This window comes from Camelus ferus, chromosome 35 (genome assembly GCF_009834535.1).
Source record: "Camelus ferus isolate YT-003-E chromosome 35, BCGSAC_Cfer_1.0, whole genome shotgun sequence".
Classification (NCBI taxonomy): domain Eukaryota; kingdom Metazoa; phylum Chordata; class Mammalia; order Artiodactyla; family Camelidae; genus Camelus; species Camelus ferus.
This window is the reverse complement of record NC_045730.1, coordinates 22,276,853-22,291,256: the sequence shown is the minus strand read 5'-3', so window position 1 is coordinate 22,291,256 and position 14,404 is coordinate 22,276,853. Positions and strand designations below refer to the sequence as shown.

Genomic DNA, 14,404 nt, shown 5'->3' with positions numbered 1-14,404 from the left:
AGAGGTGTGGCGGGACTGGCAAGGAAGGGAATGTGTGGAGAGACTGGAGGTCGGAGGATGACTGGTCTCGCCTTATACACTGTTTCACTTGTTACAATGAGCATGCATTTATAATTTGAAAAGCATCAAATAAGAAAAGTCAAGAGCTTATGGCAAAGGCAATACTATACATTCACCTAATCCCTTTTTATCTTCTTCTTCCTGCAAACACAAGAAGGCTTCATTTCCCAGCCTCCCTTGCACTTAAGCTGCGCCTATGTAACTGGGTTCTGACCAAAGGGATGTGGGCAGAAGCGATGCATACCAGCTCCAGACTGAGTCATAAAACCCTGTCATCATCCACATGCTTCCTCTTCTGCAGCAAACTTCTGAGTTGCGTGATTAAGGTGACACCATGGTAAGAGCGGTAGAGCCTAGTATTGGAGGAAAGCCACCAAGGAGAGCCCCCGGCTTACATCAGTGACCTATGGCATTAAGCCGAGGAGAATATGCGGTTCCTTGGGACACCCTACCTATCCTGACCAACATGGCGCTTACACGTGCCAGGGATTTCCAGTGTCCCCCAGGAGCCCTGACAGAGCCTCTCAGATACTTCCCACATGAAAATAGCCCTTTCGTGCTTTTGCTCCCTGGAGTTTTTCAGATTCTAAGTTTGTCTGAGGACACGTTTTGGAATATAGCTCCTTCCCCTTCTTCTACCCCTGAAGGGAAAGGAACTACGTTCAGAGTCACCTTCTCATTCTCACTTTGATACAGTGGGTTTGTTCCAAAGGGAAACAAATCAGGGACTTACCGGAGAGGAATTAGTACATAGACTTTACATTCTCACTTAAACAAGACTTGAGAAAGGGAAGAAATTTTATTAACAATTTTATTCCCCCCTCAGGGACCATTGTACTAACCTAATATTTATTTCTTGTTACAGTGAAACCTTGGATAAACCAACAGGGATTGGATTGTTCTAGACAGACATGTGTTTCACAGAACTGGTATTCATTTAGGCAATAAAATGCTGTTGACTTTTAAATGTTCTGAGGAAGATGTTTATGAAGGAGGGCGACAGTCTACCTTTTCTAGGTGATTCAGGACTCACCCAAGCGCCGTGCTCCCCTGAGAGGCTGATGCACACAGGTACCTCTGCCTACAGCAGTCCTTCCCCACCTCTGCCTAGTTAAATCCTCCTCATTCTTTGGCTGTCAGCTCGAAGACCATTTCCCTCAGGCACAATTATCTACATTTACTAAAACTCGTTGAAGTGTTCGCTTAAAATGGGTGAATTTGGTAGTATGTAAATTGTACCTCAATAAAGCGAATAAAAACAACACCCACTGCCAAGGAGGTGAAGCATCCCCACCCTCCCCCCAGATGTGGCTGCACTACCGTGTGGAATGGGGGAGGGGAAGCGCATCGCAGCAGAGAAACCTGACGCACACTCTGTCAGCCAGGCGGTCGTGGTAGCCGTGAGCAGCGACAGGTCACTTGCTAGGACGTACCCTTGACAGGATGGGATGAAGATGGCACTTCACCTCTGTGATCTCCCTCCCAGAAACCATAACCCCCGTCTAACCACGAGGAAAATTCCACCAGAGGGGTGGATCCTACTAAATACCTAACTAGCTGTCCTCCAAGCTGTCAAGGGCATCAAAACCAGCAAAAATTCAAGAAACTGTCACAGCCAAGAGGAGTCCAGAGAGACATGTGGGATCCCGGATGGGATCCTGGAACAGAAAAAGGACATTAGGTACCAACTAAGGAAATCTGAAAAGCAGAGGGGCTTTTGTTAATAACGATGTATCCACATTGGCTCATCCCTGTGACAAATGGGCCATCGTCATGGAAGATGCTAAGATGCAGGAGAAACCAGGTTTGGGATATATGAGAACCTCTATACTAACTTCACAACCTCTCTGTTGAAAAAACAACGTTCATTTAATTCATATTAAAAAAATTTTTTTCCTGAGTTTCTCAAACCAAGTCCCCCCTGTTCTATGTCAGCCTAGACTACTGACTAAATGAGTTGTTTAATGTACCACCATGTGCAGTTATGTCTGTGTGCTCTGCTCACTGTATCCTTGGGTACAAGGGTCGGGCCTGGTTCTTCACTGGTGCTTAGCAACAAACTGAGTGCAGGTCAGGGAACACAAATCCCAGGACAAGAGAATTCTTCTGGGGTGTCCTCTACTGCATTCTCATCCCCTGGAGGCGCCTGGACATGGGGACACTCAACAAAGTCTCCTCCCCAAGGTGAGCCAAGGGATCCTCGCCCTGGCGGTTGGTTTGAGTCTGGGATAAAGACACTTTAACTCAATCTGCCTAGTTTCTTTGGTAAAGCCTTGGGAGAATTGATGGCTGCCACGTGTCCCCTGGATGAGCTGAGCGCACCGGGGACTGGTCCGTAAGAGAGGAGTGAGGCCAACACTCAGAGCGAAGGACAAGGGACCGAGTGAGAGGCCCCGGGGTTCCCACCTGGGCCGCCCTGTCTGGCTCCTAGAACGCCTGGGATCCTCTGTGTCCTGGGAGGCCCCCTGCTGTGTGAAGTCCAGTGACCTTGGCCATGAGGTCCTGCTGCTAATTCGACTTCACCAAGACTTTATCTGGGTCGTGTTTGTCTAGCTGGTGCTCCTGTCATGAAAGATGCTGAAGCAAGTTCATGTGGGAAACATCACCGGGGCTGGAGAGAAGGAAAAAGGACAACAGAGCAGAAGTGGGGACCAGAAGAGGAAAGCAGGTGCTGGAAAAGGGAGGAAGAGAAAGAACTGGAAAGAAATGAACATGGCCTGAAACACACACAGAAACAATGAAGATACGGGTTTCAGAGGGTTGTGAATTCATTCGTTCAGCAATTATGTCCTAAGCACCTACTCTGAGCCCGGACCCACGCTAGGCATCAGGAACACAGGACTCAACGAGACCGAGCAATTGACCAGCCTCAAGGAACCTGTCTCCTGGCGGGGGCTGCGGGAGGGGGGCGGGAAGTAAACCAACAAATAATTAAACAAAGGAGATATGGGAGCCTGGTGAGTGTTCACACAGCAATTGAAAATAGTGTGGCTGGCAGAAGAGTACAGCTCAAGTGGTAGAGCGTGTGCTTAGCACGCATGAGGTCCTGGGTTCCATCCCCTGTACCTCCTCTAAGAATAAACAAACAAACCTAAGTACTTTCCCCACCAAACAACAACAACAACAACAGAGTGTGACTGAGAGGTCACTTTATATTGGTGGATCAGGGAAAGTGACATTTTTTGACACTTAAATTGCTCTCTGAAGGACAAGAAGGTGCCAGAAGGGTGAAGGTGGTGGGAAGGGAGGCAATGATCCAACCAGAGGGAGGAAACAGTGCCCTAAGTTTCCAAAGAATGTTCTGAGGAATAGGGAAGGGGTGGCCCCTGGGGAACATCTGGTAATGTCCGGGGACATTTTGTCCTCACAAGGGGGTGGTGGGGACAGTGCCGGTGGCACCTAATGGTTAGAGGCCAGGGGTGCTGCCAAACTCCCACAGTGCAGGGGACAAACCCCTGTGCAAAGGATTGTCCAAAATGTCAGCGGTGCGGGGGAGGGCAGAGCTCAGTGGTGGCCAGCCTGCCTAGCACTCACAAGGTCCTGGGTTCAAGCCACCACACCTCCATTAAAAAACAAAAACAAACAAATAAGTAAAGCTAAGTTTTAAAAAAAGACAACAAACAAACCAACCCCAACCCAAAAATGTCAATGATGCTGAGATGGAGAAATCCTGCCCAGGGGCCATTGTAGGCTTGGCATCTTCTGGGTGTAGGAGGCAGGACACCACGCCCGGAGGAGAACAGAGGAAAGGGCAGGGCTGGGAGGAGCCTACCTTTGCCGGCCTTGGCGAGGAGCTGACATCTCACTGTAAGTGTGGCAAGGAGCCCACGAAGGTTTTTAAACTGGGCAGTGAACATGGACTCCCTGATTTTTGGAAACGATGACTCTGGCTCTCATGTGGAACATGGCAGGAGGGGCAAGTGTGAGCGAAAGAGACCAGATGGGGGGTTTTAAGAGGGAGGCGATGGCGGTTTGGGTGTTCCTAACAGCAGGAGAGTCAGTGAGGAGTGGAGGCTGGTTTTAGAGGTGGGGCTCACGGGTCTTGCTGATGAAGGGAAGGCGGAGGGTAAGGAGAAAACAGAAATTCAGAGTTTATGGAAGGATTCATGGGCAGCTACATGGGCATGTGGCCAGTGCCGACAGCCGTCCACACCCTGGGCTAGGGGGGACCTCAGTGGAGGCTCTCAGGTCAAGGTCCTGGGCACATCCCAGCACGAAGGCAGCAATCCCCCTGGGGTGGCTGCTCCACTGTGGGTTGGGGCACAGACCTGTAAGAAGGGGGAACTGGCTTCCCTGCTCTTGGCTTGGGCTCCCTGCCTTCATCTTGCACCAGGCCTGGTAAATTATGCAGCTGGTCCTGCTTGAAGCTTTCCATTTTGAGCAACAAGATGCTCAGTGCCATGTACCAAACTGGGGAAGAGCAAGGTCAAGAGGTGCAGTTTGGGACACATTTAAACTCAAGATGCCTGCGAGACACCTCACTGACGAGATCGAGGAGGCAACTGCCTACCTACAGCTCAGGAAAGGTATAAAGTTGTAGATAGAAAGCTGGCCCCCATCAGCCTGTAGCTAGTGCTTAAAACCATGAGAATGATGGTGCAGCTGTTGTGAAAAACACTAGGATGGTTCCTAAACAAATTAAACATAGAGTTACCCTATAATCCAGCAATCCCACTTTTAGGGAAGTATCCCAAAGAAGTGAAAGCCGGACGCGTATGCATATTGGCACAGCCAAGTTCACAGCAGTGTTATTCACAAGAGCTGAAATGTGGAAACAACCACTCTGTCCATTTACAGATGAATGAATGAACACAACATGGTGCACACACACAAGGTGACATTATTCAGCCTTCAAAAGGAAGGAAATTCTGGTGGGGGGGTAGGATATAGCCCAGGGGTAGAGTGTGTGCCCAGCATGCACCAGGTCCTGAGTTCAATCCCCAGTACTGTCATTAAAATCAATAAATTAACCTTAATAATTCTGCCTAATAAAACTGAAAAAGAAAACAAAATTCTATTTAAAAATTTTAAAAATCAATAAATTAATTTTAAAAGCTTAATTACCTCCCCCAAAATAAAAAATAAATAAATAAAAATTAAAATAAATAAATTAATTAAAAGTTTTAAAATATATAAATAAAAATTAAATTTAAAAAAAGGAAGGAAATTCTGACACAGGCTATGCCACGGATGAAACTTGAGGTCATTCCGCTAAGCAGAAGCCAGTCACAAAAAAACAATGCTGTATGATTCCACTTTTATGAGGAACCTCACTAGTTAAATTCATAGAACAGGGGTCACCGGGGTTGGGGAGAGAGGGAGACAGGGAGTTATTGCTTAATAAGTAGAGGGTTTCAGTTTTGCAAGATGAAGGAGATCTGGAGGTGGATGGTGGTGATGGTTGCACAAAAATGTGGAAGCACTTAACTGAACTGTGCACTCAAAAATGGTTAAAATGGTAAATTTTATGTTATGTATATTTGATCACAATAAAAAAAAGAAAATAATTATTATTATTTATTGACTATTTCCTTTATGCACAGCACTGTTCTAAATTTTTCCTTGTTTAAAACTCATACGACCCCTCATAAGAATCTGTTAAGGTAGGTATGACATCATCAAACCTCTTTTTACAAACAAGGAAACTAGTGACCAGAGATGTTAAGTAACAGGCCTAAGCTCACACAGCTTCTCACTGGATGAGCTAGGATTTAGACTCAGGCAGACTGGTTCCTGAGCCCAGGCAAATTTTTTTTTTAAGACTGTGCTACATGCCAACGGACATTATTGCATGTACTAGAAGAATCCATGTTTCACAATAAAACACTAACTTTTAAAATTAAAGGCTGAGTTTGCAGCCCACAAGCAGCTAGGTTTCAGCCTTTCACCATATTCCAACATCGCTTCCCAGCACGGGGCCTGAAGGGGTAGAAACCAGAAGGGATAAGAAATCATCCAGCACTAATCATTTTATCACCTCCGAAAAAATTGCTGTATGAGCAGAGACACCCTCAGGCAACATATGCCAGGGGCCCCCTGCTGGTGTGAAAAGGCCAGGGTTACCCACGGCCCCTTTCCTGGTTCTTAGGAGGAGTCAGCCTGGACTCAGCCGGGCCCCCACCCCCCAGGACAGGCAGGCCGCGGAGGGAGGGTTGCTGCTCCTTGGCACTGGAGAGAGATGGTTACCTCTGTGATTTTCTCAGTTGCTCCATCATGTTATCGCTTAAACCTCTCAGACAGAAGCAGCGGAAGCAACCCCAGGCCTGCAGCGGGGACACATGCAGTGGTCGGGCCCCGTTATTCAGAAGTTCTTACTGAGGAAGCAACGTTAGAGCCGCTGGCAGAGCAGAGCGCGCACCGCGCGTGCGGATTCGGTTGCGGGGTCAGCGTTCCTTGGCTCAGAAACACATCCCGCGCTGTTGGGAGCCCGTGGCGCTGCACAGGCCTGGGCCACTGAAATGGAGGAAAAGCAGGAAAGGCTGGATGACAAGGATACCGAATGTCCTCTTGGCTCAGGTCCCGAGCAGTGGGAAGAGGGGGAGCAGCCTTAGAGTAATCTCGAGGGCAGAACCCCCAGATCTGAATGACTCCTTCAGCCCCACGGAGGCCCAGGCAGGGCCAGGCCCCAGAGCCGTGAACAGGCAGCCCCCTTCCTCAAGCTCCTGTTCGGTGTGGACCCTGCCCGGTGGAACTGAACTTGACCCACTGCCATTGCTTTTAAAGTAGTCCTTACCTCTCGGGACCCTCTGTGTAGTGGGAAGGACTTTGACCTCAGCTGCGGAGTTGGGTCAGGCGTTCTGCGCGGGCGAGGCCAGGACTCCTCACGGTGAGTGGGCCTTGCCCTCGTTGCACTCACACAAACAGAAAGGGAAGGAAACTGGGTGCCTTTCACTCATCCTGACTGCTAGGAGGGCAATTTATTTTAAGTTCCAATTGAAAAAAACAAAAAACAGAAAACCCCTAGCACCTCCTCCCTTTACTACTGCGTACAAGCTTTAAGCACATACTCACCTCCACCCACCTCCCCGGCCCACAGCCGCCTTCCTAGCACTAACTGTTCACAGCCATTGCTGTCTTGAGGTGTTTGGGCTCCTCAAAAATGGGTATAAAGACATTTAAATACATATGTCTGTGTTTTCATCTGCTGGAGCTGCCGGTAACATACCACAGACTGGGGGGCGTTAAGCAATAGAAATGTCTTTTCTCACACGTCTGGAGGCTGGACGTCCAAGACCACCACAAGCTTTGGTGTCTGGTGAAGGCCCCCTTCCTGGCTCACAGACAGCCGCCTCCTTCCTGTGTCCTCACGGGGTGGAAGGGGCGAGGGAGCTCCTGGCGTCCCTTCTATAAGGGCACTAGTCCCATTCAGGAGGGCCCCACCCACATGACCTAATCACCCCAAAGGCCTCACCTCCCAACAACACCCCACTGGGGGGTTAGGTTTCAACATATGCCTTTTGTGGGGACACAAACATTCCTTCCACGGGTATCTGTGTCCTCATCTTCTCTTGCAAGGGCACCAGTTGTATTCGGTTAGGGCCCATCCATATTTCCCAGTTTTGTCTCAGTTAGCTCTTTAAAGGCCCTATCTCCAAATACAGTCACATTCTGAGGTACTGGCGGTTAGGGCTTCAATATATGGATTTGTAGGGGATACAGCTAAGCCCACAAGGGCAGGGAAACGACTGAGGAGGCCCTGCCGAACGCAGCGTCAGCACAAGGCCAACCAAAAATGCTGTGCTTAACGTGTCAGAAATAGTTACATTTACAGCGAAGGAGGCAGAGAAACCGGATTGTCTTGTCATCTTCACTTCCATTCTCAACACTCTTAAACGAAGTTTCGAAAACAACGCCTAGTAAATCTCAGCACTCGTTAGCCATGGTTTTCTCCTAATTTTTCTTTTTAGCACTTCAGTTCTCTGACCTTTCCTCAGAGCAGGGCAAATATCACAAAACCACGCAATGCGTTAGCATCATCTGCAGGAAAGGGCAACACAGGAGACCAGAGAACCAGCTCCCTGGGTCACTGGACTCCCACCCAGAGTCCCACCACGCAGAAATACCACGCAGTCACGTTTGGTGCATTCCTTGTTTTGTTTTCCCCCCTTTTTCTCCCTACCAGTATATTATGTTGTGAGAACACGGCTTATATTGAAATCAGTCTTGCTTTTTTCTGTTACATTTGATCAGACTCATTTCCTAACATCATTAAAATTATCCATTGAGACGGTGAACGGCGGCATTTATACCACATGGCGTTTCAGGCTGGAATTTACCTAACTCTTCCCAACTGCCGGGAGCAACATTTAGGTTGTTTCCAGTTTTTCATGATTACAAATAAGGCTGCCAAACATCTTTGGTACATATCTTAGCCTGCGTTGCTAATCATTTCTTTAGGATAGATTCCTAGTAGTGAAATGACTCTAACATACATACACTTGTTTTTAAGGTTTGGGGAACATAGGAAAAGGGCTGACTTTTCAGGTCCTGTGACTGTGGGACAGGCCCTCCCCTGATGCTGATCCAGCATCTAGTCCTATGTTCTTACCAAGGTATCCTCACTCTCTGCCACATTTCCACCCAAGCACAATTATTATTTCCAATAATTACAGGGTGCTGTGATAGATACAAGGAATAAAAAGGCAACACAGCTGTTAGTGAGGAAAAAAGGTGAGAGGCGTAGAGATGCTTGCATTTACGAAGTTACGAAGCCCTTTTCCTCCAAAGAGCTCAAAGGTTTTCTGAGACATGGTCTCATTAATCCTCGTTGGCCTGTTATTTTCCCTTCTGATCCTGATGCAAACATAAACCTTATTTGTTGGCTTGCATTTTTGCACTCACGGCACACCTCTTGTTGTTCCCTAAAATGGCTTTTCTATTTGGAACTTCTGGTTGAGGCAGATGACAAAAAAAGCCCCAACTGGGTCTATTATTCATCACTCACCCTAAAGACCCACAGGAGGAAAAGAGGAAGGACAATTCATCTCATGTTAAGAATGAACAGAGAAGTTGAGTAATCCAGAGAAGTTAAGTAACACAGCACAGAGTGAAAGGGGCATTCAGGGCAGAAGCCCTAAATGACAGCTGCATCAAGGCAGGTTGTTGTATTTCAAGGTTGCTTGTTTACATCTTTTTTGCATAAATACATTCACAATTTCTGACCTTGTAGCCATTTTGAAATGGATTGTGGTAGATGGAATACTGGCACCCCCAAAGATGTCCGCCTCCTAACCTCAGAAGCTGTGAATATGATACACGGCAAAAGGGACAGACTTCGCAGATGTGATTATATTAAGGATCTTGCACTAGGGAGCTGATCCTAGATTACTGGGTATAATCACAAGAATCCTTATAAGAGGGAGGCAGAGCTTTTGTGCATCAAAGGATGCTATCAAGAGAATGGGTTGTCTTTCTTGATATCTGCAAATCAAATGTCTGATAGTAGATTACTATCCAGAATATATAAAGAACTCCTACAACTCAGCAATAAAAAGACAAACAACCCAATTGAAAATGGGCAAAGGACTTAAATAGACATTTCTCCAAAGAAGATATACAAATGGCCAAGAAGCACATGAAACGATGCTTCTACCTCATTCGTCACTGAAGAAATCAAAACCACAAGAAACCAGCTCACACTCACGAGGCTAACGATAATCATAAAGACAGACAGTAACAAAGGTTGGTGAGGATGTGGAGAAACTGGAACCCACCCACATTGCTGGTGGGCATGTAAAATGGTGCCGTTCCTATGGAACAGAGTTTGGCAGTTCCTCAAAAATCTAAACACTGAATTTTCATATAATCCCATAATTCTACTCTTAGATATACAACCAAAAGAAGTGAAAACAGGAACTTAAACAGAAACTTGTACTCCAGGGTTCATTGCATCATTATTCACAATATTGAAAAAATGGAAGCAAGCCAAGTGTCCATCAACCAATGAATAGATAAAATGTGGGGTATGCATTCAATGGAATCTTATTTAGCCACAAAAGGAATGAAGCTCTAAAATATGCTACAACACAGAGGAACATTGGAAACTTTATGTTAAGTGAAATCACCAAACACAAGAGGATAAATACTGCACGGCTCCGTGTACATGAAATATGTAGAAGAGGCAAATTCGTAGAGACGGCGAATAGAATCGAGGCTACCATCAGCTGGGACGGGGAGGGAGGCGGAGTGAGAGCTTCATGGGTGCACAGTCTCTGGGTGAGGAAGGGTTCTGCAGATAGTGGAGATGGTTGCACTACATTGTGAATGTAATTAATGCCACTGAATTGTACACTGAAGAAAATGGTTATAGCTCAAGTGGTAGAGTGCGTGCTTAGTATGCACAAGGTCCTGGGTTCAATCCCCAGCACCTTCTCTAAAAATAAAATAAATAAATAAATAAAAACCTAATTACCTACCCCCTCCAAGTAAATAAATAAATAAAAATTTTAAAAGGTGGGAAGGGACAGACTGGGATTTCAAAATGTAGAACAGATAAACAAGATTATACTGTATAGCACAGGGAAATATATACAAGATCTTGTGGTAGCTCACAGTGAAAAAAATATGACAATGAATTTATGTATGTTCATGTATAACTGAAAAATTGTGCTCTACAGTGGAATTTGACACAACATTGTAAAATGACTATAACTCAATTAAAAAAAAGTAAAAAAAAAAAAAAAAGAACAACAAGGGAAAAATTTTCAAGTTAAAAAATTCTTTAAAAAAAGGAAAAAAATGGTTATGTGACAAATTTTATGCCATATATATTTTACAACAATCAAAGTAAAGAGGGAGGCAAGAGGGTTAAGGTCAGAATAAAGAGATTGGAGGACAGAGGCAGAGGTTGAAGCGATGTGTTTTGAAGACAGAAGAGTAAGGCCATGAGCCAAGGAATGAGGGCAGCCTCCAAAAAAAGGTAAGACAAACAAACAAAGAAAAACAAACCCAGATTCTCTCTGGAGATTCCAGAAGGAACGCAGCCCTGCCAACATCTTGATTTCAGCCTTTTAAAACTCGTATGGGCCTTCTGACCTCCAGAACAGTCAAATAATAAATTGTGTTTCTTTAAGCCACTAAGTTTGCGGCCATCTGTTACAGCAGCAACAGGAAACTAATACCCGGATGTAAAATCTTACTGTATTATTACAGTTCACTCACATGATTGATACGGGAATTCACTAGGTAGTTGATTCACGTGACTTTTAAAGTTCCAAATCAAAGCGCCCCACAGTTTGGGTACAAGGGCTGATCAGCTGACCTGAAGGGGCCACTATGTTTGACCAGTGTGTGATCAGACTGGAATTCTTTGAGTGACCTGGGCTGTCAGACAGTGGTAAGTTATGGAATGGATTCAATTAATGGTATCCCAGAGAAAAATATTTCTTTCGACAGAAAAAACCCTGACAATTCATGCATATTTAAATTGTATAATTGATGAAAATTATAGCTGTGTGACACACGGGGGACCGTATTTAGGGACCACATTCTTGTGTTCACTGCCTCCCATGTCTTCTCGTCCCTTCTTTATGTGCTCCTGGCCTGACCTCTTACCTCACTGTTCCCCTGAGGGGCTGGAACCATGTCTTACTAAGCTTGCCACAGCACAGCATTTACATGCTCATCCTTATCTTTAATTCTGGAATGAAAGGCTTTCTTTTTGATAAAGTACTAGGTGGGGAGAGAATGTTCTGGAGCGTATTAGGAAAAGCCAGCATGTCCCAAGAACGTCTACACCCGCATATGAGTCACCTAGAGATGCAGAGGCACCAGCTTCGCAGAAGGACGGAACGTCCGTCCGCGGCCACGGCAGCTCCCCACTGTCCCTCCGAACAGCGGGGTCTTGATACCTAGTTTCTCTAAAAACACCAACCTATGGTTCGTTTCAATTCCTCAGATTCTCTGTGCTGAATTCCAAAGCCGCTTCTTATCCATTTATCACCCTTGCACGACTTTGCTCCATGAACTTGATAACAGCTAATCAGGTTTCAGACAGGTGCTCCAAGCCGGGGGCTGTAGATGACCTTCCGTGGTGGCACCAGGTGGGTACAGAGGCCACAGCCACAGAAAGAGACTCAACCATCACAGCCATGGGGCTCCGAGGCTGGGCCCCGTGCCCCATGAGGAGGCAGTGGGTTTTCGGACAATCCCAGAGGTGCCCTTTTTTTGGCTGTGGCCATAGACACATAACTGAGGAGGGAAATACGTGAGGCACTGTTTAGCGCTCTGCCAAATCACTTCTTCCCATGAGCTACCTGATCAGTGCTGGGTTTCTTGCACTTTGCTCACAGGCTAAAGTACATGAAGAAAAAATACTAAATCCACCTGCCCTTTCTTTCTTCCTGTTCTCTCCCGTGAAAAGCACACCTCGCGTCCAGTGGATCAGTAAACAACAAGTCAAAGACCTTTGTCAAAAAAGAGCTAGGTAGAAAATTACATATATGTACATATCTGTATGTATGTGGATAACTGAATCGCTTTGCTGTAACCTTGTAAATCAACTGCACTTCAATAAAAAACAAAATTTAGAAAAAAAAAAAAGAAAGAAAGTGAAAAGAAGTCTGACAGTCTGTCAGTGCCACTTCACGGAACTTTTTTCCAAGTCACTTCTGTTTTTTTCTAATTACAGAAGGAATGCATTTTACCATAAATAACTTGGAAAATACAGAAAAACACAAAAAAAGAATACAAACTATCTGTAATCTTACCATCTTGAGAGACCACTGTCCCTTCTCCCACGCCCTCTATGCTCTTACTCTGCCTTATTTTTGTTCACAGCTTTGGTAGGTTATGATTACTGTGATTATTTTGTTGTAGTTGTTGCTTATTACCTGACTACCTCAGTAGAATATGAAGTCCAAGAAAGCAGGGTAATGGTTTCCCTGAGCACCAGGAAAACTCGTTAGATGAAAAATAAATACTTTGATGTATCAGCTTCCAGTCTTTTTTCCTAGAAAATACATATACACACACTATGTTTATGAAGCACCATTTCTGTTAATGTTGAAAACCATTCTATCACCCAGAGCCCCAAAATGCGTATCTGAAATACTCATGGTCTGACAAGGAGAGCCCAGATGGACTCAGCTACACTTTTAATCCTGAGTGAGTTTCAAAGCAGCAGCCTGGGGGGAAGAGCCTGGGAGAACGGATGGCACCTCTATCCCAGCGGGGCTGTGAAAGGTGGACTTGGCTCGAGTGATTTCCCCTTAGCCTCATGCAGCCCTGGGGTGCACACCCATTAACCTGACAGGTGATGGGGTCGTCCCAGAGGGAGGGTTGAGCAGACTGGATGCAATGGAAGGTCAAGGGCATGAGGGCACCAAGGAGCAGTGCAAAGTGAAGGCATCTGAAGGGGTGATTAACTGACTCTTCAGCTCCGTCCATTCCTCATCCTCAGATCTTAGAATACTTGCGAGTGTCTGGAGTGACCTATTTCAACACGCCTTTGCTCTGTGTCAGCACTTTCCTGACTCTCCCTCTGTACCGTCATCTTTCTTCTCTTCTCAGGAACAAGGATCCTCCTTCCTCCCCTTGGTTCCTCCTTCCTTATACTTGTCCTCTCAGTGGCGACCCCTTCCAATAGCACTGGGATTCCACCCCATCTCCTCTTTCTGTTCTTATCTTCAGTCTTTCCATATATGTTCATTCCTTCCCCTCTTTTCGTGACTGTTCTCAAACTACTCAGCCTCCAAAATAGCTCTCCTTCCCACTCATGCCACCATCCCACCCCTTCCCTTGTCTTCAGGTCAATTTGATTGGAAGAGAAGTTTACACCTGTGGTCTTCATCGCCTTCCCTCCCCCCACCCTTTCCTTAACTTCCTTCCTTCTGGTGTCTACCTCGACCCCAGGACCACCAATGACCTTCTACTTGCTCTGTCTGAAAGCCTTCACTCGCCTCGTCTTCTCCGTAGCATCTTGCACTGTCAACCACCACTGTCATCTGTACAACGGCCGGCGAGCACAGTCTCCTTCAAGTTCCCTGCTCACCTCTCTCTGCACCCTCCTAATACAGCCCACACACTGATGACAAATTAATCTTTTGAAGGTACAACTGTGTTATGTAAGATTAACTTAATTTCTTTCTATGGCTAACCCAGTAAATTAGAAAAAGTGTTAAACATACCAGGTCAGGACTTGAACAAGTCATTTAATCAGCTTCCCATCCTTGGAGAGAAGGTTGAGAGATGTGAGTGAGAACAGGACCCAGAAACCTTTTAGCAGATCTTTCATAGCTGCAAACAAAGCTGGTCCAGAGTGAAATTTCACGGTGGGGCTCGACCCACTGGCAACTGCAGTGAGGTGGGCATGGCCATCCCCACTGTCAAGAGTTCCTGGGGAATG

At 46.0% G+C, this 14,404-nt stretch overlaps 1 long non-coding RNA gene across 7 annotated transcripts in view; it reads right to left on the bottom strand.

The window, feature by feature from the left end:
• LOC116661496 overlaps positions 1 to 14,404 on the bottom strand; it is a 65,017-nt gene that overhangs the window by 15,671 nt on the left and 34,942 nt on the right. For 3 of the 7 annotated variants that reach the window (XR_004317372.1, XR_004317371.1, XR_004317376.1), the window contains exons 1-2: positions 6,794 to 8,062; positions 6,247 to 6,513 (exon numbers count right to left, since the gene is read on the bottom strand). The exons of 1 other annotated variant lie outside the window; for it this stretch is intronic. This is a non-coding gene — a long non-coding RNA (uncharacterized LOC116661496). Of the gene's footprint in view, positions 1 to 6,246; positions 6,514 to 6,793; positions 8,063 to 14,404 lie in introns of those variants that run through there. 3 more of the 7 variants (XR_004317373.1, XR_004317377.1, XR_004317374.1) reach the window with 3 other exon arrangements.